Raw genomic sequence first — 26661 nt, 5'->3', positions numbered from 1 at the left:
CCAAGGTGCACTTCTGGTCCAGGCAAGATAATGTAGACCCATTTCCCCTTGTGTTTCCCTGATAAGTACAACTGTAAATCATGGAACAAGAGGCAACCAAAGAAAAACTCTGAAAGGTGGTAAGAGGAATAGAAGGAAACTTCCTCAACCTGTTAAAAGGCAGGAATGAAAAACCCAAAGCTAATATCATACTTGATGGGGAAAGACTGAATGTTTTCTCCCTAAGATCAGAAATATGGTAATGATGTCTGTTCCCACCCCTCTTGTTTGATACAGCAACAGAAGTTCTAGCCACTGCAATAAGAAAAGAAAAAGAAATAAAGGGCATACAGATTGGGAAGGAAGAAATAAACTGTCCCTACTTACAGATGGCATGATCATCTACATAGAAAATACCAAAGAATCTACAAAAAAATCCTAGAACTAATAAGTGAGTTCAACAAAGTCACAGGATACAAGATCAACACATAAAATCAACTATATTTCTATATACTAACAATGAACATGAGGAAACAAATTAAAAACACTATACTATTTACAATTGTTCCAAAGAAAATTAAATGTTTCAGTATAAGTCTAACAAAACATGTGTATTATCTGTATGCTGAAAATTACAAAATGTTCATGAAAGAAATCAAAGAAGACAAATAAATGGAAAGACACGCCATGTTCATGGATCAGAATACTTAACATAGTAAAGATATCAATTCTTCCCAAATTGATCTACAGGTTTAATGTAATTCTTACAAAAATCCCAGCAATTTTTTTACAGCCCTAGAAAGGCTTATTCTAAAATTTATATGGAAAGGAAAAGGACATAGAATTGTTAAAACAGTTTGGAAAAGGAGAATAACACAAGAGGAATCAATATAATCAATATTAAGACTTATTACACAGCTACAGGAATCAAGACAGTTTGGTACTGACAGGAGGATAGACAAATAGATCAATGGAACAGAATAAAGAATCCAGACATAGGCCTACACAAGTATGGCCAACTGGTTTTTGAAAAGGCATAAAAGCAATTCAATGGAAGAAGGATAGGCTATTCAATACACGGTACCCGAGTAATTGGACATCCAATTCCTGCTATAAATCTCTAATAAGGAACCAACTGATAGAAGGAGTGAAAGAGATAGTCCAGGACGGTAGTAGCAGTCTCCAATTTATGCAAACTCTTTTGTCAAGTTTGGGGGCAGTCCCTTTAGGGCAAGATATCAGTGAATGGGAAACCAATTCTATCCCATGCAGACAGCAATGTGGACATCAGAGATTGATGGGGGCAGTTTGGAGAGTGGAGTCAGGTGGTGGAGCTACCTTTCCAACGGAGGGTGTGAGAGCTGTGCAGAAAGACAGACCCAGAAGCCTAATGCTAGGGCTGGGGCCAATGTGGGAGGGGGTGCTAGGGAAGACCGCTGGAGAACGCTGTGGCTCCATGGCTGAGTGATGCCTCAGAACATAAGGAGTTTAGATGTGAGAAATCAGCTTCATCTCAGACCCAACACACTGGTGGTCTGGCTCAGAAATTGGGCAGGGATAATCCCAGGGGTGAAGAGCATCAGAGATTCACCTGGGAGGGGCTGAGGTAAGCAGGGGCCGATGGTGAGCAATTGGGTGCTGACCTGGCACAGAGAGGCCTCAAATGCAGAGGACGGCAATAAAAGCCACTCGCCACCCTACAAGAGAGATTTTACTCCTGCTCTCTTTTCCTCTTCTATAAAATTCTTCTGTTCACAAAATTCTATAATTTGAGAAATTCTCCCTGCTGAAGAAAAATGAAATGAAGTTCCTTCTGTATTATACATTGATGTCCTGTTCAAAAATGAATGACCTTGTCAACTCCTTTTACGCCTTGAACTTATAGCAACAGAAACCTTGTTAGTTACGTTGGAGAGACTCGCAGTGCGTGAATCGAAACAAATCTGATGGGCCATCCACACACTGAAGGTTGCAGGAGCGTGCAATGCATCTGTGGCATGGACCTTTTGTGGAATTGACAGCCACCTTCTCATCTGCTTACAAACTGTGTGCTAGCCAGGTCAGATAGGTCGTATCTATGGAGGAGGTAATCACTTCCAACAGCCGGTGGGTTTGGTGGCTGAGAAAGCCTTCAGTAGCTCTTCTGCCCCAATTGCAGAGGTAGAATCTTGCCCTCGCCACAGGGCCAGGCACAGGGGACTGTGGTTTTCAGTGACTGGGGATATTTAGGGGCCACTGATTGTTGTTCCCTTTAACATGAACACTCCTGCCTTGGAGCGTCTCAGCAGTTATTTTTTATGATTGTTTTGGATATATTTTAAGTGTCAGTGCTCCTTACTCCAGGGCAACTTTGCCGATTTTTCCTTTCTTACTGGGAGAATGAATCTGACTATTGTGAATGAATTTTTAAGAAAACAAAAAACGCAAGTCTGATCCCTGGAAAGAGAAGAGGACTTGGCAGGTGGAAAGGGGTGTGTGTGTGTGTGTGTGTTCCAGTTCTTCTGCAAGAACCTCTTCGAGCATCATTTCCCCGTCAGAAGGCCGAGTCGTGTGGGGTCATCTCTGAGCTAGCTTATCCTCAGTCCTTTATGTGCCAGCATCTCAACCACACTCAGGCCAGAGCTGCTCTGTCATCCCACCCAGCAAGATAATTCACCTCTCCGAAAGCAAATCTGGGTCTATTTTCCACTTAACCCAGATCCACTGCCTTATTATGTCCTGCCCCTGACTCCAAATCTCTCTCCCAGCTGTAATTTTTGCTTCTGGTCCTTTCTTGGTGATGAATATGCACTCTCCTCTGTCTCAGGTAAGCTGGCTTCTCACTTGGCTTGTACAGGGCTCTCCACTGACTTGGACAAACCCTGATAGCCTCAGGTGACAGTCACATGGCTCCAACCCCAAACCCACTCTGTCCACATCCTCCGTCCACACGGAAAAGGCAAGTGCATTTGACGGTTGTGAGTCTTGTACAAGATAAAGGAGACTGACGCTCCTTAGGAATAAGAGACGAAAGCACAAACGTGAGGGGAGATAATCATGAATTTAACCATTACTTATTGAAGGCCTCTGACATAAGGAGAACTGAAGTCGATTCTGTGGGAGATGTGAGCCGTGGCTCCCCCCTTGATGTTGACAGTCGAGTCAGAAAGACGAGACACAAGGGGGAAGCCGGCTCCTGCTGGTACAAAGGATCCAAGTCCAGAGAGAGAACAGAGCGGGTTCAAAGCCGCTCAGACAGAGCAGTGAGTGAGCAGGAGATAGAAAGAGACTCTCCTGACACTGGGCACAGGAGTCTCAGCCCTTTGTCAGAGGCAGGAGCGTGTCTCCAAGGGGCTGCTAGAATGCAAACCACCGCGCACACAGCGGGCCGTCCAGATGCAGCGCAACCGCGCGCTTCCACCACGGGCTGGTTTAGAGGACTTCCTTCCCTCATCTTTAAAGTCAGATCAGAATATCAATTCCCGACATGCTTCCTCCCTCCACCTGCTTTTCTTAGATCTCTTGACTCCAGAACGGCCCTTACCCCATCTGGGTCTAAAACAAAACCAAACAAAACCAATCCTGTTACCTTGTCTGCATCTATCTCAATAAAAATCTTTTTAAAATCCACAAAAAACCAACCCTATACAATGCAGAAATCAAATAATATTGTAAATGGACAAATATGGTTTGCCAGTTGAAGGGGCCTTTATGGCATATGAATTATTTTCCTTATTGTGAATATGCATATGTAATTTTTACACCAGGATTTTATGTACTCAGATCTTCTTAACGTGGTATCCTGTGGTGTTAAGACCTTGGAGTTTGTATCATTTGCCTGTTACTACAATAATATCCTCTTATAGGTTCTCTTATGCTGGATAACAAACTCCTCCAGCACTCATTTGCTTACAATAAATGTTTATTCTCATTCTCACAGATGTGTAAGTTGAGTGAGGTTTGGTTGGTCTAGCTTAGGCTCAGTTGGACGATGCTGCTTCAGAGTGCAGATCTACACAGGCTTGGTTTCTTGATACAGTTTGGCTCCAGTGCTGGTCATGTCTCTCATCCTCTTTGGACCGGTGGGCTACCTGGGGCATGTTTTCCCATTTTTGATGACAGATTTACAAAAGAAGCAAGCAGACACATGTGACATCCCTTAAGGCCTAGGCTCAGAACTGTCACACTATCCCTCTTGCCCACATTCTATTGGCAAAACAAATTGCACGGGCAAGACCAACATCAATGGATGGGAACATGTACTCCACCTCTAATGAGTAGAGCTGCAAAGCCACGTAGATGGTTAACAGCATGGGTACATGGAGGAGTGTATGATTCAAAGCATTAACACAATCTACTGGTACCGGAAGACGGGTGGAGAGCCCTGTGTAGAGCACTACTCAAAGGAATTGTATTAGTCTGCTAGGGCTGCCGTAACAAAATACTGCAGACTGGTTGGTTTAACTGATAGAAATCTATTGTCTCACAGTTCTGGAGGCTGAAAGAACAAGATCAAGGTGTGAGCAGGTTTGGGTTCTTCTGAGCCTTGGAGTTGGCCACCTTCTTGCTATATCTTCCTATGGTCTTTTCTCTGTGCACACACATCCCTGGTGTCGCTTTGTGTCCTAATTACCTCTTCTTATAAGGACAAAAGTCATATCGAATTAGAAACCACCCTAATGGCTTCATTTTACCTTAACCACCTCTTTATATGCCCTATCCTCAAATAAAGAGTCACATTCTGAGCTACTGGGGGTTAGGATTTCAGCATATGAATTTTGGGAGACGCAATTCAGTCCGTAACAGGAATTATCTTCTAAGCAGCTCAAAGCACTTTGTAGGGGAATTTGCTGAATTGGTCAATGCAAGATGAGGAATTTAGGAAGTGGGAGGGATCCAGACATGGCTGTTAGGTGAATTAGACTAACTTGAGAGAGTAGCTGTAGAACAAAGACTGGAATATGGTTCTCTTAGGACAGATACCTTGATTTCCCACTGCCTGAGTCCCTGGACTCAGGGGACTGGACTTCCCACTGAGGTGCTTATCATTGAAATGAGTCAACTGAAATATAATAGAGAAATCAACTTCCTTTTGAAAACAGGGGTCTTCTGCATATTTTAATCCCACTGACCTCAAAATCAGTACAATTCAGGCCAAGAGTTCTGATCATTTTTGTCTTGGCCACCCCAACAAAAACTACCTGACAGAAGTAGGGTTTATCACTTTGAGAGGGGAAAATCCATTCTACAATATGAATATTCTTAATAGAAAGGCATAGGAAGCCCTCAACCTGAGTAGATGCTCTGTCTACAAGTCAAAAAGCCTTGGTGGCCTCATTCTTTGTAAAACAACAAAATCCAAACCATCAACAACAACAAAAATCCCTTTATGATTGAAATTAGTAAGACTAATAACTTAAACTTTACCAAAAATCACCAAAAGAGAAATGGATGAGCACATTAATGTAACTAGTAATATGCTTTATGGTTCACTTAGAGGAGATTTAATCTGTGTGGTTTAAAGATGATAGCTCCTTCCTTAATTTTAGAGAGAAATTCTTTCACTGGATTAGGGGCTAGTAATGGATTTTATAGTAATGAAATTAGTGTTAATGGATCCAATATTGCAAGGCAATAGTAACCATTTAAAAGCAAAGGAAGCAGAACTCTACAATCACAGGCCTCTAAACCCGTTTTTGACTGTTTCCTCTCTTGTTCTTAAGCCCACTGTGCTTTTTAACTCCTGAAACTTGTGAGTTAGTGAAGTGGGGAGTGTAGAGAGAATAGCAAGATCCCGTTTGCAAAGCAAACATATCTCTTTTTTATTATGTAATTCAAGAATGTCCAGCATCAAGAGGACACTGAAAAGCTTTTGTTTTCTTCCGATTCTTTGGGGGGCATTAGAGAAAGAGGGGAAAGATATAGGAATGCTTTTGATTTTAAAGCAAATTACACAACTTTTCGATGAAAGGGGTCCAGATTGAATTAGAAAATGGACTGAAATAATGCTTACAGTCATTTGATGACTTCTATCGTCGTGGATGCTGAGTTCTCAGGGAGCTTCTTAGACTAACGCTGTAAGCATATCTCCCAGGAAGAAAAACTTTTCTTAAAGTTACTGGGCATGTTTGAAAAACATCAAATTCGATAGAATTTTCTCAACAACCTGCACCAAATATGGATACACAAAACTGAAGACTTTTTTCATTTAGTTTTCTATCCTCATCTTGATTGTACATATCATTTGTCCCCCTCCTTCTGTCCCAGGCAACCTGATTCCCAGTTGTCCAAATCAACACAAAACTCAAATCAATACAAAAACATTTATTTGGTTATCCATCAAACCAACTTCTTTTCATCCTTTTAGGTTGTCTTTCAAATGATGTTGATTGGAAATTAATCTTAAACCCTTCTTGGTGGAAAACATCTTTTCCTTTTTTTGCTCTCTAACTTTTACTTTTGTTTTTTGGTGATACATTCACGTGATTTGAAAATAAGAACAACATAAAAGTTATATGTTGAGAGGTCTCCCTCTCATTCCTTCCCTTATCCTCCTGTTACCTGCTCCTTACCCCATAGAGGTAACCATTTTCATTAATTTCTCATATACCCCCTTATATGATGCAAGCAAATATGAAAATAATTCTTATATCTCTCTTTCTTACACAAAAGATAGCATATATGTGGTTCTCTACCTCGGTATTTTCAATTAAGCATACAGTCTGGAGCTAGTACCAGATCTGCACTGGGAGATCTCACTCATTCTTTTTTTTACATCTGCGTAGTATTCCTTGTATGGCTATCTCAGAGTTTGTTTACCCAGTTCCCTGTTGATTTACATGGAGTTGTCTCCATCTTTTTTGCTACTATAAACAATGCTGCAATGAATGACTTGTATATATGTTATTTTATGCCTGTAAAGTGTATCCATACAATAAATTCCAGAAGTGAAATTATTTAGCCAATGGCTAAATATATTGAAATGTTGATAGATATTTTCAATTTGCTTTCCATTAGAGTTGTACCATTGTGTATTCCTCTTTTTGCCCCCACCCCCAGCAATGTGTGAAAGTGCCTTTGTCCCCACAGCACAGTGGGAAGTGAATATGCTTAGAAACCTAACTTAACACTTAAAGTGTTCAACACTCAAATTGTGTAACATATCTGCCTGCTCTGACCATCTTCTCTAATGATATAACTCCAAGTAGCATTGGCTGGACTTTCTGCCTGGTACAACTTAATCTTTTTCTTTTAAATCTTTTTAGTTGAGAAATACAACACACACACATAGAAAAGAGCATAATGTATAGCTTAATAAATTATTGTGAAGCAAATACCCACCAACCACAACCCAGGTCAAGAACTAGAGCATTTACAGCACTCTAAAACATCCTTGGTGAGCCCCTTCTCTCCCACAAAGAAGTCACTGTCCTGATTTTTTTAGTATTTAGTTCCTCGTGGTCTTTATACTTTGGCTTCTTCTATATGCAACTTTAAACATTCTAGCTTAGTTTTGTCTGGTTTTGAACTTTATATAAATAAGATAATACAGTCTGTACTCTTTTTGTATTGTGGTAAAATATAAATAACATAAAATTCACCATATTAATTTTTAAGTGTATAGTTCAGTGGCATTAACACTGTTGTGCAACCATCATCACCATCCATCCCCATAAGTCTTTTCATGTTGTAAAACTGAAACCTTATGCCCGTTAAACAATAACTCCCCATTCTCCCCTCCCCCAGCCCCTGGCAACCACCATTCTACCTTCTGTCTTTATGATTTTGACTACTCCAAGTATCTCATATAAATGGAATCATACAGTATTTGTCTTTTGTGACTGGCTTATCTCAGTATAATGTCCTCAAGGTTCACCCATGTTGTAGCATGTGTCAGAATTTCCTTCCTAAGGCTGAATAATACTCCATTGTATGGATATACCACATTTTGGTAATTCATTCATCTCTTGATGGACCCTTGGGTTGCTTCTCGTTTTAGCTATTGTGAATAATGTTGTTATGAACATGGGTATACAAATATCTCTTCAACACCTTGCTTTCAATTCTTTTGGGTATATACCCAGAAGTGGAATTGTTGGATCACATGGTTCATATAAATAGAATAATATAGCCTGTACTCTTTTGTGCCTGACTTGTTTCAGTTAAATTTTGTTGGTGAGGAGTATCCATGTTGATGCATGTAGCTGTAGTTCATTTATTTTGGGCGTCTATTATTTCCGTTTATGAATATGATACAATTTATCTGTTCTACTCTTGATGGATCTGTGAGTTCTTTATGATTTCGGGCTACTGTGACCAGTGCTATTATGAGCATTTTGACACACGCTTCTGCGGCACACATTTCTGCTTGATATACACCTAGGATTGGAATTGCTGACTCATAGGGATTGGAACTGCTGACTCATGGGGATGTACACCTTCAGCCTTAGTTGACTTAGATTGTGTTACAGTGAAAATAATGAGAAAATCTATGAGTTAAACAGATACTGTTTTTGAATTTTATTTTTAAACTTCTTTTAAAAGATCACTTCATTTTTTAGGCCTTGCATCAAACATTTTGCTCTGCTTTTGGGTAGGCGTACACCCTACATTTTGTAAGCAAGGTTTCTGCTATGACCTGTAGGATGCAGGAAGATGACTGCTGATGTCTCCTAGACATGTAGAACAGAGCCTAGCAAACTAAAGCCCTACAATCTGTTTTTATAAATAAAGTTTTATTAATACACAGCCACACCCATTCATTTACATATTGCCTATGGCTGCTTTTGTGCTACAATGGCAGAGTTGAATGATTGTGGCAGAGACTGTGTGGCCCACAAAGCCCAAAATATTTACCATCTGGCTATTGCTGCCATAACAAATGACCACTAATATAGTGACTTAAAACAACACAAATTTATTATCTTACAGTTCTGTAGGTCAGAAGTTTGACAAGGTCTCACTGGGCTAAAATCAAGGTGTCTGCAGGGCTGGCATGCTTTTCTGGCAGCTCTAGGGGAAAATCTGTTTCCTTGCCTCTTCCAGTTTCTAGAGGCTGCTTGAATTCCTTGGCTCATAGACCCCCTTTCCTCCATCTTTAAAGCCAGCAATGTTGCATCTCTCTGTGCCTTTCTCCCATAGTCACAACTCTTTCTGGCCACTGCTGGGAAAGCTCTTCTGGTTTTAAGGACCCATGTGATTAGATTGGGCCTGTTCAGTCCAGGATAAGCTCCCTCTCTCAAGATCCTTAATCACTTCTGTGAAGGCCTTTCTACCATGAAGGGTAACATATTCACAGGGTCTGGGGATTAGGATATGGACATCTTTGTGGGCCATTATTCTGCCTAGTACACAAGGCCTTTGCAGAAAAAGTTTGCCGACTCCTGATCAAAAACGAAAGGTTGAGGAATTTCTAGTTGGAATCTAATGTAATCTAGTAGGAATATAGCTTCCTATTCAAGAATTTGGCATTTCCATAATCCCTAGCTTCTCTCCCAATTCACCTAAAGTCATCCCGGCAAATGAGACAAGTGACAGAGCTATGTTATTGACGCTTGAGTGCTGTAGAGGAATTAAAATACGGACAATCCCTTGATGCCTTTCTCTTGCAAAATTCTCTCTGTCTTGTCTGACTTTCCCAATGGACTTAAATATGCATTTCAGCATCAAATTCAGTCACGATCTCTCTCAACAGGCCAGTAAATCCTTACTCATCTTTTAATATTCTGACAGGCATTAGCATTTTCCAACTCAGCCAAAAATGACCTCACTGAGATCACATTATGAAGCCCTATTAAACATGATTGGCAATATAAAGCAATCAAGAGCTACCTTTGCCGTATTTACTGAACATGTTAATAGTCTGTCAGCCTGTCTCTCTCTTCCTCGTGCATTTCCTTAGGAAACAAATATTTAGGAAGCACCATTTGCATCTCCTTTCACTCTTGCTTTTCAGCAATCCTATTCGGTAATCATCTTATTTCTTCCCTTCTGAATTCAAAAATAATATAGTGTTTTTTCTTAACTGTAATCACCTCATTATCAGACCTCATAATTATATTTTGTCTCACTCCCGTTAATCTTTTAGCACTCTTAGCTGAGAATTCACTCAAATCTCACTTTAAATATTTAAAAAATATATTTAAATCTCACTCTAAACATTCTACTTTAAATATTAAAGATCTCATTTCTTTATTCATTTTTTCAATCAGCATGTTTTGAATGACTTGTCAGGTCACTCTTAGTATATTAATTTCTTTGATACTTTTTCCCCTGTGGGGGAAAGTTATAAATCATAAAGGAAAATAAAATGATTCTAATATTTTACCCACTCGTTTATATATTCAACGGGGATAGACAATAAATTTTAGAGCAAGTTTTTGAAAAGACTGAAACATTAGGATTTCATGTTTTGTGTATTTTTTAAATTTCTAAGTGACTTTTTCAATCAAAATCTGTAGAAAATAAATACAAAATTCTTTCCTATTATTATGTGCAATTAAATGAATGTATCTTGAATTGAACCTAGCTATTTAAATGTGCACAATATAAATGTTTCTAAATAAAAATTCCATACTAGGTAGGACAAATCCTTGTTACCCTATAAGATAGCCATTGTGTAGTCAAGAAATATCAACCCCCCGAGAAGTCACCAGTGTGGAGCCAAAGGGCCAGCCACTGGGGGCTCGTCTGCTTTAATGTTTTGGCTGAAAATGTAGAAGGCATGCATATCAGTTCCACACCTGACCTGAGACTGTGAATGATCTCAGGAACCAGAGGCATGTAGGTGCAACCAACAGGTATCAGCTGGGAGGCTGTGGCTACAGCTGCAAGATGATGTTTGGGCGTCCATAATCCATTTCTTTGGATGAATTGGATCCAAAGGCTGTCACTAGTGAATTGCCTACCAAAAGCCCTGAGTGACAAGGGCTTTACTAAAAGTGTCTTTCATGGGATGTAGGGTTGGACAGAAGCATTGCAGTGGAATCCAGGAGAAGATCCCAACAAAACAGGGAGAGTGGTGGAGCTGAGACTGGGAGGCACCAATCAGCAGCTGCCAGGGAGGAGCCGGCTGGAGAGGGTGTTTGGGGATTAGTTGAACAGGTGCCTCAAGAAAATGCCTGATGTAGATCAGAAATCCCAAGGCAAGATCAAATCATTATTGCTGCATAGAGCAAAAAGGCAAGGGGCCTGATTACATGAAGTCCCCTCTGGAAGTCTTTCTGGAGGCAACCAGCTCTCCTCAGACTAGAGCCTTCAAGTGAAGGGATGTCCGGGATGAGTAGCAGCATTCGGATTCCAGCGTGTTGGAACAGTGGACTAAAATGTTTCACAGGAATGAATGTGAAATTCTGCTTTCAGGTCTAAAACAATCATTTGCAGAAATAAAGGATGGGGGAGACTTGGCTTAACAGCAGTTTGTATAAAAATTCTGAAGAACTTTTGTTGATCAAAATTTCAAAATTAGCCAACAGGGATAAAAAGCCACCCTCAAATTCAACCTTAGCATTCACTTGAGTGTCTCACAAAATTCTCTTCAAAAAGGTTTTTGTGGTCAAATTAGTTTGGAAAATACTACATACTCTCCTGGAGATTTACAATGTCTTTTAGTTGGTTAAAGGCTCAGAAAAGGGGCTGGTCCCGTGGCCGAGTGGTTAAGTTCGCGCGCTCTGCTGCAGGCGGCCCAGTGTTTCATTGGTTCGGATCCTGGGCGCGGACATGGCACTGCTCATCGGGCCACGCTGGGGCGGCATCCCACATGCCACAACTGGAAGGACCCACAACAAAGAATATACAACTATGTACCGGGGGCTTTGGAGAGAAAAAATAAAATCTTTAAAAAAAAAAAGGCTCAGAAGAGTTCTGTGGTAAAAAGTCTTGATTAGCTTTAGTTAATCCACTGTATTAATCAGGATAGGAGAGGTTATGCTGTAAGAACAAACATCCCTCAAAGTGTCGGTGGCTTAAAGTAACAAAAGTTTATTTCTTGTTTATGCTGTGCGTCCATCAGGGGTCAATTGAGGCTTTGTTTCTTGTCATCATTGGACCCAGCTAAAGGGACAGTCGCCATGTAGAACATTGCAAGTCACTGTAGCAGAGGAAAAAGAGAATACGGCAAAGCGTGTACTTGCCCGTAAAGCTTCTACCCCAGAAATGATACATACCCCTTCTGCACATGTTCTATCAAGCAAAGCAAGTCACATGGCCACACATTACAGGGATGCCATTTTGAACTGGATATGCAGAGGGATTTTCTGAAAATTTGAATAAAGCCCCTCTCCTGACCATGGCCCACAAGGCCCTACAGGATCTGGCCCCCGTTTGCAGCTCCAGTCACATCTCACGCCATTTTTTCCTATCTTGCTTGGTTCTAGGCATGTTCGCTTTTCTAAGAGCGCCCAAAACATGGGCACTTTTGCACTTTCCCTTCACCCGGAAGGCCCTTTCTTTACCTCTTGCCTAGTTAGCTCCTTGCTATCCTTCTGGGCTCAGCTTCAATGCCACCTTCAGGTGGAAGCCTTCCCTGACCGTTCACTCTAAGTAATACCCACCATTTGTCACTTATTTTCTGTCATGGCACCCACGTATTTTAGTCTTGGCCCTAATCATAAGCTGTAACTATCTATCCATCCACCTATCTATCTATTATCTGACTCCATCCATATATAAGTTCCATGTGGGCAGAAAACTTGTCTATCATGTTCGCCACTAAATCTCTAGCGCCTTGTAGATACTAGGTGGTCAATACATGTTTACTGAATGAATAGTAAGTTCTTTTATTCTTCTTTTTTCCAAGCGTATACAAGAGTAGAGAGAAGAGTGTAATGAACTCTGATGTCCCCATCACCAAGCTTCAGCAGTTTTTAACTCATGGCCAATCTTGCTTTATCCCTATCCCCAGCTAGTCCCCTCCTGAATTATTTTGAAGCAATCAAAGACATCATATCACTTCATCTATAAATGATAAATGTTTCAGTATGTGTCTCTAAGAGAGAAGGATTCTTTTAAAAAATTACCACAAGACAATTATCACACCTTAAAATCTTGACCATGTGAATGCTTAGTGCTGTCTGGGAAGAGCACAGGCTGCTTCAGAAAGAAGCGAGAGCCTGGTTGGTTGCCATATGTTTACCCAGCCCTACTATGTGCCTGCTGTGATTTCAAAGTGACCCATATAGACAAGGTCCTGGGAGCTGACATTCTGGGCAAGGGGAAACAGAAACATGAGATGGGGCTTCTTTCCCCATCGAGCTCCACAACACTGGCTGAGTCCATCAGTCTGTGCGAACAAGAGTGCACAGATGCCATAGAGAGGAGTTCTGCGTTATGGGGTGACTGGTCCATCTTAAAGCTCATGGATTCTTATTTTAATGCTGTTTTGCCTTCATTTGAACCAATTCCTTACTTATATCCCAAAATATTTATAGGAAAAGCATTTTCGTTTGTTTTTCTTTGCAGGAAGTAACCTGGATTTTTCTCACCTCTCTGTGCTTTACTCGCTATATTTACCAAACAGATCACTAAGGGTGGGTGGCCAGAACTGCTCCCAGCCCATAAGCCATCTCTGTGTGAATTTAAAAGGCATGCCTTGCTCTGCATAGAACAGCCTGTATCAGGGTACATGGCCTGGTGTGCAGGCCATGGAGTTGGATTTCAGACCCTGTTTGCTCCTTTAACCAAGCACTCACCCTTCAGTGGTAAACAACCTCTACAACAGTACATGGCAGGCCTGCAAGTGGCTATCTGATCAGGGTGCTTTCCTGACTGGTTTAATTCTGTGCAACTTATGTTGCCTGCTCCCAAACACAAGTAATTCAGTAAAGCCACTAAAATGCAAAGGTGAGAAATGACATGTGATTTGTGACAGATATCTGCTATTCATTTGTCAAAATCCAACTGTGTGTGAGGAACAGTTAGTGGGACGATAGTGTTATGAATATAAAGCATGGTATTTTACAAAGTTCCCGATTCTACTGACAGCCAACTATGTGAATTATTTCATAAAAGTGTGGTATGCCTGTCTCATTCTGATGCATTTCTAAAAAATGATACATAGATAATAAATCCAGGGTTTATAAATTCACTTCCTGTCAAAAAGTGGATGTCACTATAGTGTCTGTTGTCATGGAAATAGTTGAGATATTTCAGACATATGAGGGCGTCTAAGTAGGTTGAAAATGTGTTACATTCATTTTGTCCCCTAGATTTTTTTCAAATTTTCCTAATTGGGGGAAAAAATCCATCGCAAGAATGAAAAACCCTAAAACATGTTGGAATAGTATTCTTTCCATTTGAGAAAACTAGTTTTTTCCCCGCTATCCAAACAAAAAGATAGTAGCTATGTGTCCCAAAGAATGAATTGGTACTTTTGTTTGCCTTGGTATAGAATGTGAGCGCCAGGAGGCTGGAGGAATGCTGTCTGCCACCTTGCTCTATACGAGAATGGTCAACTTAGTGGTGTTCCGTCAAATGTGGCGGCCATGGCCATGTGTGGCTATGGAGCACTTGAAATGTGGCTAGTTCGAGCTGAGATGTGCTGTAAGGCCAAAACATGCTGTATTTCAAGACATAGTACAAAAAAAAGAATGTAAAATATCTCATTAATAACCTATTAATATTGATTTCATGTTGAAATGATCTTTTAGATATGTTGGGTTAAATGTTATGTTATTAAGATTATTTTTGCTTGTTCCTTTTTACCTTTTCTAATGTGGTTATTAGAAAATTTTAAATTATCTATGTGGCTCACACTATATATTTTTTTGGACAGTGCTGATTTAGATATAAGCAGTGCCAGCATGATGCCTAACTGTCCAGCCAACTGTGACAACGGAAAACTCATCCATTCTTGTGACCGTTCTATCTGTTTGGCAGCCAGTTAGATGCTGGCCTGGTTTTCCTCTAGGTAAACACAGGCAAAGTGGAAGGTACTGTGGAAATGGGGTAGGCAGGGGCACGTGCATTATAAAACAGTGCCATACTTCCTAGATCACTTGAGGCAAACTGCAATGAAACTCCCTTGACTGTTTCCCACGCAGACCTCCACTCATGGTGGCATGATCATCCCCATGTGTCCTGTTAGTCTCTTTGGAGCAAATCACATTATCTAAGACCTTCAACTATTTGGAAGAATTGTAAGACCATCTTGTCATTACGTGGTAAGGTCTGCAATATGCATACGGATATTTTATTTTATGTGGAATTTTTGGAGAAGAAAAGAATTAACCCAAGTCAAATGAATTTGAAAAGGTGGCAAACTTTTGGCAGAGTCCTGGTTGATATACTTCATTGCAAATCTATTTTTCTTTTCGCACTATCTGAAAGAATCCACATTTTTTTTATCCGGGCTTATAAGGTATAAATCTCTATAAGGTATAAATCCCTGCCACTGAAATTCCTGGATGATACCTATGTATATTTGGATTCAGTTACTGTGCCACATTTTCAGCAATTGGTGAATGCCTCCTGTATGTTGGGTACTTTATTTACATAAGCTCTATTTCTTACTATATTCTTTCAAGGTAGGTATTTCAAGGAGAAGAAACTTAAAGTTCCATCATCTAGAATGGTCATGAGAAGAGATGAGTTTTAAACACTTTGTAGTGGTAATACTAAAAACTCAATGGCCAGAAACTAATGCTCTGTGGCCAGAAAGGAACTTAAGTTCGCTCTGCTTAATACCTGGAAATATTCTTTTTTTTTTCTGAGGAAGTTTGGCCCCAAGCTAACATCTACTGCCAATCTTCCATTTTTTGGTTGAGGAAGATACGCCCTAAGCTAACATCTGTGCCAATCTTCCTCTATTTTGCATGTGGGTCAGCACCACAGCATAGCCCTCAACAAGTGGCGTAGGTCCGCACCCAGGGACCAAATCCAGGCAGCTGAAGCAGAGTGTGCCAAACTTAACCACTAGGCCATTGGGACATAAAAATAAGACCTGCCTAAATGATAGAGACATACAATGTTTTTGGATGGGAAGACAATATTATAAAAATATTAGTTCTACCCAAATGAATTAATAACTTTAACATAATCCCAATCAAAATTCCCATGGGAAATTATTGATAATTTAATGCAATTATTTTAAATTTTATGTGGAAAAATAGCGAGGATAATTCTGAAAAAGAGGAGTAATAGGTGGAGGGTTGGCGTTTAGGGTAGATTCCTAGCTTCCTATCTCGGTCCCAATTCTTCACCTTCCCTTTGTATCCGCATCTTTTTTCATGTGATTTTGCAATTCTTGTAAAGGCCCCTTAACTTTGGACTTAGACATGTGACTTGCTTTGGCCAATAGAATGTCAGGAGTGGTCTGAGTCAGTTCTGAGCCTAGGTCTTACGAGGCCTCATGGGTTTACACTTGTTCTCTTGCACCTTTTCCATTGAGCTGGGAAAAACACACCCTGGCCAGCCTGCTGGTTAAAGGAGGATGATGGACACGTGAAGCGGAGCCACCTCAGGCAACCCGTAGACCTGCAGTGAGAAGGAGATCCTCCCAGCCACTGCGGCCTGAAGCAGGCCTAGCTGGACAAGTCAAACCCCAGTCAATCTGCAGATGCCTGAGTGATTGTAAATGATTGTTGTTTTAAGCCCCTGAGTTTTAGGGTGGTTTGTTATTGAGTAATAGCTAGCTGATACAGCCTTATACGAAAATCGATTGCAATGTTATAGTCCCTGTGAGGTGGAGACAACATTCAAATCTGGGTTTGTTTTACCCCAAAAACCATACTTTCCTTTCCTGAGGAAGTTAATTCAAGGTTTGTGTTAGAGACAACGGGCATAATACAACCATTGTGCACTATACCCAGGCTGTTCCTAATATTGCTTAGCAAGGGGATCCAAAGACCTGCTTTGTCACGTGGCTTGAAACGTGAATGCCCTCACTGAGAAAGCGGAATAGAAGAAAAATCAATCCACGTGCTCCAAACCTTCCAAGACTGGAAGTGGCTTATCTCCCTTAGAAATTCAGTCCAAGGCATACGGGACAAAATTAAACTTCTTTGTCGTGGAACTCCTGCTTCCTTCTTTTCACAGAGAGCACAAAATGCGCCCCCAGAAAACACCTCTTTAGATGCTACCTTCTCCCCAAGAGGTCCTGAAGGTATTTTGGAAGCTGCGGACCTACTAGAGAGGGATGATGTGCAATATCGCAGGCAATAATTCATGATTTATAAGGGCAAAGCTTTGTAGTTTAAAGAGAAAAAAATGACTTCCATGTTACTGTTCTACACAGACTGCAAGAATCTCTCAGGAAGCCCCCATTGTCAACTTCTCAACAACTGGTAATGACTCTTGGCTCCCACACTACACATTTCTGTGGCTACGCAGCAGTATTTCAGCTTCTTTCAGTATCTCATAAAAATCACAGCTAATAAACTCCAATCGGCACCTGAAGGAAGGGGTGTGCGCTTCTGACTGTAATATACTGGCCTCCGCAGCACTTCAAAGGCCAGGCTGCTGCTCGTGTCTACCTTGCCCTGGTTTGCATCCCTAGGTGAAGATTAACCATGTGTGCCCTGGGGAAAATCTGTTCTGAGTTTGCTTTAAAGTCTTTCGGATCCCTTTAAATCAGCTGTCCCATTTGACAGCCCCCTAGCACAGGCTCCTTTTCAGTAGGGTGAGGGCATATTCTCAGTTTCCATTTGATCCTTTAGTTTCCTTGTCCTCTCTTACCCATCTCAGGCTTTTGATTTGTTCTCTCCAGAAGATGAAGCATGTATGTCCATGAGAGAAACCTGATCATTTGAAAGTTTAATGACAAGCCCAAACTAAATTTGAGATTTATTGGGTGCCTGGCTCCTGATACTTGAAAATAGTTTGTTCCTAGCTAAGGTTGGGTGTCAGATGCACAGTGACAGGGTCAGTGACAAATTTTTATGGAATTTCAACTGGAGAAAATTTTCCTGTGTGTTCCGAGCCTTCCCCTCTGAACCTTTCATTGTTACCATAGTTTTATATTGGGATCTCAAAGTTTGGGTTCTTAGAAAACACTTTGTGAAAATATACAGACTATTTTTTTAAAAGGCTATTTAAAAATAGTTTCTTCTTTCACCACCTCTCAGAAATATGGAGAGTGTTGCTGAGTCCTGGTGAAATGAGAGAGCAATATTTACTGACCAGAATAAAATTAGATTGAAATGCCGTGTGATATATATCACAGAGTGGGGGTATTTACTTAGCAATTTAGGGGGCAACTCTCCCCCTACGTTTTAACCATGTTTCTCATTGCTCTCAAGAGAAAACATGTTTCTCAAGTTTGCTTCCAGATGCTCTCAACGAGGTAAAAACAAAACAACTGACACTTCATGAGAACACATCCAATCAAACCTAGTTACCATTTTTAAAAGGCAAAAAAATACCTCTAATGAAATTTTGACAAGCCTATAGAGATCTAAATATTCCAGACTTACTGAATGCCTCAATTCCAGGAGATACTTTGTTCAGATTTTAACATCTCTGAAATTGAGATGCATCTGGTCGATGATGCCTTATTGTTGTCAGTGAGGCAATGGGCATTGCCTGCCCCCACGCAAATTTGGACTGAAAACCTTCTGTGCTTCCTCCAGGTAAAAATCTGGAAAGCACACAAACATCAAAACTTGCAGAATGCACATCAGCAGCTTGGAAGAAAACCCCAGAGACCACAGTGGAGCAGTTCCATAAAAGGCTGTGTCATCAACTGTTTTCATGACACAAGGGATGATGCTGTGTGAAAAGGCATGGCTATCTCTGATTTTGAGTTGAAAATTGATTCAAAGGCCTCAGGCTTGAACCTTTTAATGTATATTCCAGAGTAGTGTATGAAAAAAAATCCACATCAATTGAGTCAAAATGAGTCATTCGATAAACATAAAGTAAAAATTGTAGGTGGTCAGAAAGTATTGTGTCATTGTGTAGTTGGCAGTGTTTTTATTTCTTGGTGGTACATAAAATAACAGTGTATCTTATAGTCGATGGCATCTAAGATTCGCTGAAATACAGTATTCCGACAAGCCACGTTCTTCCTCGTTCCTGTGATCAGTAGTGTCCAGCCAGGGAAGTTTGATGCTTACAGATATGAGTTTGATGCTGGCTGAAGCCTACGGTTACTCCTAGCATACTTCAGTCTAGGGCTCAGTGGCCAAAAGGCAGTAGGCTCTGCCTCTTGTGGCTCTGTCATTGCACTGGGGGTGCCTGAGCCACTGCGTGTGGGGGCAGACCCTACCAGCTCTAACCCATTTATTTGCCACCTTGTCAGTCATTAACTTCTCTCTGGTCAAGCTTCTTGCAATATGCCGTTCAGGCCAAAAGAGTCTCTGAGAAGAGACGGAGTTTAAGGCCACTTGCCAGTGATCTGACTTTTCATAACTTTGCTTGTCTAGAACAGAACTCCGAACCTACAACTGTGTGAAAATGTCCTTCAAGCAGCAAAAAGCTGTCACAGGGTTCTAGAAGAGGAGGACATATCCTCAAGCCTTCTCTCAGGTAATTAGGTACAAAATAAATCAGGAGCTTTGGAGCAATAATATATACAAATTACAGCAAAAAGCAGGAGCCTGAGCTATGGAAAGGACAAAAAGAACTACCAGAGTTAATGCAGCTTTGTCTAGAGCTATGGAGAAATCTGATAGCCAGGGACTTGATGGACGAGTCTTTTCACTTCTCTGAGTCTCAGTTTTCTTATCTGTAAAATGGGATACACCTACCTCACGAGGTGACTGGAGGCATTAAAGTGCTTTCAAAATGCTTATGTAGAATAAAATCTTACCACGTTGAAATAATTATCTGTGCTAAGAACACTATATGACTCAATGATCTCAATAAAAATACATGCCCAAATGGATGGAAACCATGACCGTAAGTCATGAAGGAAGAATTAAATATGCTCTCAATAATCTGTTTAAGAAAATGGGAGGATGCAGGCCGTATTTTAGAAAGAGTTCCCTCAAAAATGCTTGTATACATTGGAACTTATTGGAACATTTCAGTTACCTGGATAATTCACAAATAGGGAGAATCTCAACCATGGTGGATGAATGAGGCATGGTGGTAAAAACATATTCTAAGATTTCCAAATCAGGCTTTGGGAGAATTTAGATCTGTTACTCTGATAAAAACCATTGCAAGTCATGTGGCCAACAAAAAAAGGCTTTGAAGCTGGGTGTTTAGTTTTCTTGGTATCCATACTAAACACAGTAAACCAGGACTACAAATTTTAGCAAATACTTAAAATGAAAGTGTGAGAAGCAGAGCTCCATAATGGGCAACCTTCCTAAGGTTGCCTTATTGAATCAAAAAGCAATGATTACCATCTGCCCTTATCGGCACATGGAAAACGTATGTGTAATTGTGCTCTCCCAAAAGTGGTTAAGAAAACGTGGGTGGATAGATTGTGGAGGTACACTAAATAATTAAAGAGTAAAAGACCTAAGTGGTTTCGCTTCTAGCACATTTGTCTGTTTCTCTCTCATCTGCATTACTCATTAAAATCACCTGAACTGATGTTTATTCCGGTCATCCTGCCCTGCTGTCATTCTCCAGTGGGAGTTCTGCAAATAGTCTGGTTAGATAGGGAGACCACTCCACATAAAGGGCTCCCTAATGTTGAATAAATTTCCTATCTTTGAAACCTAAGCAAGTTTGTAATCTTCGAAAACAAACTGCCCTATTTCAGACAGTATTTTCCAATTTAAAGGCATATAACTCGCAAAGAGGAAAGAGTAAAGACTATGTTTTGCAATTTTCCTTGGGAGCCTTTCTAAGGCTTTATTATAAGACAATTTCAGGCAAAGAATTTGTTCTAGACCTGTGCAACCAGCCACGGTAGCTTACTGAGCACTTGAATTGTGGCCAGTCCAAATTAAGATGTGCTATAATGTAAAATACACACTCAGACTTTGAAGACTTAGTTTAAAAAAAAGAGCAAAAGATCTCATTACTATTTTTATATTAGTTATATGTTGAAATTAAAATATTTTGGGCTGAATAAAGTATACTGTTACAATTAATTTCACCTAGTTACTCCCCACTTTGAGGCTACTAGAAAATTTACAATTACGTATGCAACTCACATTTGTGGCATGCATATTTCTATCAGACAGATGGGTCCAGGCCATAACAGGGTTGGCTCACCTTAGTCTGTTTTCCTGTTTCAAGTCCTTTAGGACTAAGAAACTGAGAGTGAGAAGTGGGACACGCTGGTCCTAATCCAGGCTCCGACACTAACCACCCCAATCTCCCCTGGGCCTCAGAATCAGCATCCGTGGTTTGGAGCAACATGACCTACGTTGCACACCTCACAGGTTGGTTGTGAAGATAAAATGAAATCGTGTTTAAGAAAGAAGCCCTTGGCAAACTGCTAAGATATTAGGGCTGTTGGTATTATCTAAAATACTCTCAACATAAAACAGTCACTGAAAGTTTTTCTGAGTTTTTCTGTCCTTCTCCCTGTCCCAGACCTAAGGGGAACATCATATTATGCTACCCCTTACAGGGGAACATCTTGCTGCATCCACAGCTCATATTTACTGTGTGCTTCTGTATGGCAGGCATTGTGCCGAGGACTTGATAAACATTATCTCATTTAGCCTTCACAACCTCTCCACGAGATTGACACTATTATTAGCGGGCATCAGAGTAGAGTGGTATTTAAGATCAGGGACTGGAGCCAGGCTATTCGGATGCATAACTGAGAGCCACCACTTAATAGCTGTGTGATGTTGGGCAAGTTACTTAACCTCTCTAAGCCACAGCTTCCTCATCAGTACAATGGGGAAAATAATAAGACTGTATTAGTTCACGTAATGCTAGCTGCTGTAACAAGCAAAACTGAATGGGCATCATGGCTCACATACAATAGAATACTTGCACATATAAAGCAAAAATTGAATATTCAAGCAGAAATTCAGGAATGCAACCTTCTTTATGTCTCCTTAGAATGACTTTCAAAGTTGCTGAGCTTGTCTGCATCAAGCTGGAAAAGGAAAGAGCATGGAAGATGATGTATGGAAGGAACCTAGGGCTCAGAGAGACAAAGTGGCTTGTCCTAGGTCATACAACTAGGCAATGGTGACTCAGCTCCATATGGCTCTGGAGCCCATACTGTCTGCACAGATCATAACTCCAGTGTTAGGGACCCCGGCTTGCTGTGCACAGAGCTGAACTACCACCAGAAATAGATGCACAGTTGGCCACTTGCCTTGGACTCTACATGCAAGAAGATGGAGAAGGATCTGACCTGCAACCACAGTGGTTGCTGTGGCTCACCTAGAGGGTGGACTGGAGAATGTGCTATGCACAAGGGAGTAGATATTGGATGCCATTGCTGGTCCTCCTGGGCTTCACCACTATTGCTGCCACCATCACCACCATCTTTTCTTTTTCTCACTACCTGCCTCCAATTTCTCTTGGAACTTTATGAACCTTTCATTAGCTTAAAGAAATAGCTCTTAAGACAGAGAAACAAAAGCTACTTACAAGCACAGCTGTGGAAATGAGCTAGGAGTCAAGGGCCCTGGGTTCTAATTCTCACTCAGTCACTTACCAACTGTAGTAGATTTCTTCATAGTTCTGATTCTTCACTCCTCCATGAATCCGTGTGCTTTACCATGTGTCTTTGTAGTTCCTACCACGAGAGGCAGAGAATATATCTCTGTCCTGTCAATGTTGGAGTTGACCGTGTGACTTGCTTTGGCCAATGAGCTGTTAGCAGACATATTGCAAGCAGAGGCTTGAAGTATGCTCAAATCATTAGGCTTGTTCTCTTGTACACCTTACATTCTCCATTAAGAGAACAAACTCTGCCTAGCCTGCTGGCCCAGGGGATGAGAGACACATGGAGAAGACCTGAATTCAACCTGCACCTTGGAGCCTAGCCCAACCTAAATTGAGCAGTCCCTAGCCAGAGACGAGTGACTATTTTAAGGCACTGAGGTTTGGAATAGTTTGTTACATGTATTATTTTGGTAAGGGTACCATGAGTACCCTCGGCAGATCACTCGTCCTCCCTGAAACTCAGTTTACTTCTGTATGCAGTGAAGGCACTGAACAAGATCCTCTAAAACCCCTTCTAGCTGTCCTGAAGACAAAGGCAAGCTTTCTTGCCATATTTTTCTCCTGAGACTTTGGGTCCCAGGGGACTAACCCATATGCAGGAACAGAAGTGGGGCTCTTAAGTGAGCATCCTTTAAGCATGATAATTAGGCCACTATCTCATTATCATTTTGAGCTACATGGTATTCATTCATTTTCATATTTTAATAAAGTCAAGATTTCATTAGCTTTCAAATACCAAAAACTTGCTTTATTAGCCCCTTTTCCACAGCCAGCAGGTGCTGGGTCTGTGGCCTTCCTGACAGCTCAGCAGGTGCGCTCCATTCAGTCTCCAGGCTTGAAGAGCTAGAAGTCTAACTTCAGTGGTGGTAGAGATAGCCCAGCAGTTGTGAAAAGAGGTTATGTCCATCCACCTCCTTTTCAAAGGTGCTTATATTGGAGTGAGGTCCGAGGAGGCATGTAGCTACAGAATGTACATATGTGCCTTATAGATATGGCCTCTGGTTCCTCAGAACTGGCAGTGATTGTGGCAGCAGATTTATTGTATGTGCCACATGTCAAGATTCATAGGTTACTTCCCAAATATCCTTTTTAGGTATCTGATAATTCCTATAAAAATAGACATTATGGTATAGTGTACTCTGAGGAAAGTTAATTACTTGTTCTACTTGGAGCTCAAATGAAAATAAATATTCTCTCTGGGGTCTCCAGGTCCTCCTGTTTCCTGATGAAGTTTCCGGCACCAACTGCCAAGGGCCAGATGGGCTGGAACTCTATTCTGAGTGGAGTGGGTGCACCTGACATTTTGTAGCCAACATGTTTCTTCTGATACTTACACAGCAAAATAAACTGAATCTAGTCATCCTCCCATTTGATTAAAAAGAATGGTTTCTTCTTGTACACATGCATAAAAACACATGCAGGGAGAGACATTGTAACCTTATTTTCACAAGCAAAAGATTAGAAATGACTGGAATGTCCATCAATAGAGGACTGGCTAAACAAAGTAGCCACCGAGGTGGTCTAGGGTAGTGCTTAAGATCAAAGTATCTGGAGTCAAAAATGTGAGCTCAAATCCCTATAGTTTTGGTTACTCACTTGGGGCACTGGGCAAGTCACATGACTTCTCTATAGTTCAGTTCCTCATCTGTAAGATGGGGGTGGTATACCTCTGTAAAAAATGTTTAGGGCTAGTGGGAATTAAATGAACCAATGTATATACATAAGGCACTTAGAACAATGCTTGGCACATAGTAAGCATATAAATATATGTTAGCTGTTATTTTTAATATTACCAAAAATAATGAAGCAGATCTATATACTTTTTTTTTTTGGTGAGGAAGATTGGCCCTAAGTTAACATCCATGCCAATCTTCCTCTTTTTGCTTGAGGAAGATTGTCGCTGAGCCAACATCTGTGCCCATCTTCCTCTATTTTGTATGTGGGACGCTGCCACAGGATGGTTTGATGAGCAGTGTGTAGATCTGCACCTGGAATCTGAACCCATGAACCGTGGACAGCCAAAGTAGAGTGCATGAACTTAACCACTATGCCACTAGGCCAGCCCCATATACTTAATTGAAATGGAATAATTACCCCAAAACTTAGTGCCTTAAAATAAATTCATTATTTCTCATGATTCTGAGGGTTGACTGCGCTCAGCTGGGCTATTCTTCTGCTCCCAGCTCCTGTTGGGGCTACAGTCATCTGAGGGCTCAACTCAGTCTAGAACATTCAAAATGACTCACTCATGTGGTTGGCTGTTGGTGTTGGCCGGAGTTACTGTCCAGAGCACTTCAAATATCTTCTCAATATGGCTTAGGATTCTCACAACATGGCATCTGCATTCCAAAAGGGAGTGTCCCAAGGGTGTGCAAGGCAAAGCTGCAAAGCCTGTAAGGTCCAGCCTTGGAAGTTACAGAGTCACTTCTGGCACATTTTATTGGTCAAAGTAAGTCACATGCAGGCCCAGAATCAAAGGGGAAGAAAGAGACTCCAAATCTCAATGAGAGGAATGGTAAAGAACTTGGAACCATCTTTAATCTGTCATATATTGTCAAGTAAAGGGGAAAAATGTGAGGAAAATGTGGATATGATACCATTTATATAAAAAGGGAGCTTTTGTATGTATATACAAACATGAATATAAAAACATATGTACATACAACATATGTGCATATGAATGTATATGTGTGTAAACTTCATAGAAAAATATCTTTAGCTGTATACATAAGAAGCTGGCAACAGGGGGAGGGACTGGAAAACTGAGATGGGAAGTTGACAACTTTTATTACATGCAATTTGCATTGTTTGAGTTAGTTTCACTGTGTCCATATTTTATTTACTATTTAAAATGCATAATAAAAATGTAAAGAATTAACAATAATATTAATGTTTCCTAGTATGAGGAGAAATCATTCCTGGAAAAAACAACTCCGTGAAACAAACCTTTCACCCCCGGTTCCAGTTATCCACCGTGAATAGCTTTGGATAACTTTGAGAAGTCCTCACAGATCAGAGACATCCCCCGCAACGTACACACGCACACTCACACACTACTGGTATGGGTTTTTAAACCACCAAAATTGTTCATGTGTCTGTCATGTTCTCACTAAGAATAGGGTTACTGGATATTCGAAAAACATTTTTCCATTCCAATTAAAAATCATCATTTATCTGTGACTAGCAAGACATCTCATTTATGTTTAAAATAGAAGAACAGAATTACTCCACAAAATAGGGAAATTGTAAACACAGTATCATATTTTCACAGACACATAACTGTGGATTTTAGCATCATTGTTTGGTAGCTGTGGTTCTGTGCTATTTCTCTGTGGTATTAGATGGTTGCAGGGAGGTTTCAACTCTTCTTTTACAAAGAAGGAGCAAAAACAGAAAGTAAAGGTACAAATTCCCATCTGTCTCATGTGCAGCAGTAAGAAAAGCCATGACGTCATTCCAAGGTGGGGGACGGGAATATTCTGTCTGCTTTGCCTCTGCTCACTATGTGAGATCCTCTTGTCCTAAGAGTGGGCTAGTGGTACCACTGAGGTAGAAAGAGTTGATTCCAGGTTCCACAGCTTATGTGCATCTTGTTATTACAATATTCAGACTTTCATTCTGGGAATGTGCTTGCCCATAAAATCTATCGCATTTTTTTTTAATTGAGGTAGAATTGACACACAACTTTATATTAGTTTCAGGTGTACAATATAATTATTTGATATTTGTATATATTACAAAATGATCACCACAATAAGTCTAGTTAACATCCATCACCACACATAGTTATAGAATTTTTTTTCTTATGATGAGAACTTTTAAGATCTACTCTCTTGGCAACTTCCAAATATGTAATATAGTATTATTAACCATAGTCACCATGCCGCACATTACATTACCTCCCCATGACTTATATAGCAATTCATTTTTAAAAGTCTTATTGTAACTTTATGAATTTGGCAGCTAGTGTCCCAGATTTTTCACTTTCATTCTTAATTTTTAAAATAACCATTCACACCTCCATTTGTGATTCCTTTTAACATAATCTTTTGAATAAAGACCAACCAGACTGGGCACTAGTGAATTTCAAGCATGAATAAATCAAGCAAGGCTTAAGCTGATATTCAAAGAGAATTTGAGAGGTCAGAGTCACTTCCTCATTCCCCCTGCCTC

General features: G+C 40.6%; 1 long non-coding RNA gene across 1 annotated transcript in view; it reads right to left on the bottom strand.

The window, feature by feature from the left end:
• The window catches only part of LOC139081110 (uncharacterized), a 29847-nt gene extending 7105 nt beyond the window's left edge, over window positions 1-22742 (bottom strand). The window contains exon 1 of the long non-coding RNA XR_011536081.1: window positions 22478-22742. This is a non-coding gene — a long non-coding RNA (uncharacterized lncRNA). The remainder of the gene's footprint in view (window positions 1-22477) is intronic.
• Window positions 22743-26661: the final 3919 nt, after the last annotated feature.

This window comes from Equus przewalskii, chromosome X, assembly GCF_037783145.1.
Source record: "Equus przewalskii isolate Varuska chromosome X, EquPr2, whole genome shotgun sequence".
Classification (NCBI taxonomy): Eukaryota; Metazoa; Chordata; class Mammalia; order Perissodactyla; family Equidae; genus Equus; species Equus przewalskii.
The sequence above is the reverse complement of the archived record's forward strand: the minus strand, read 5'-3'. Positions and strand labels throughout refer to the sequence as shown.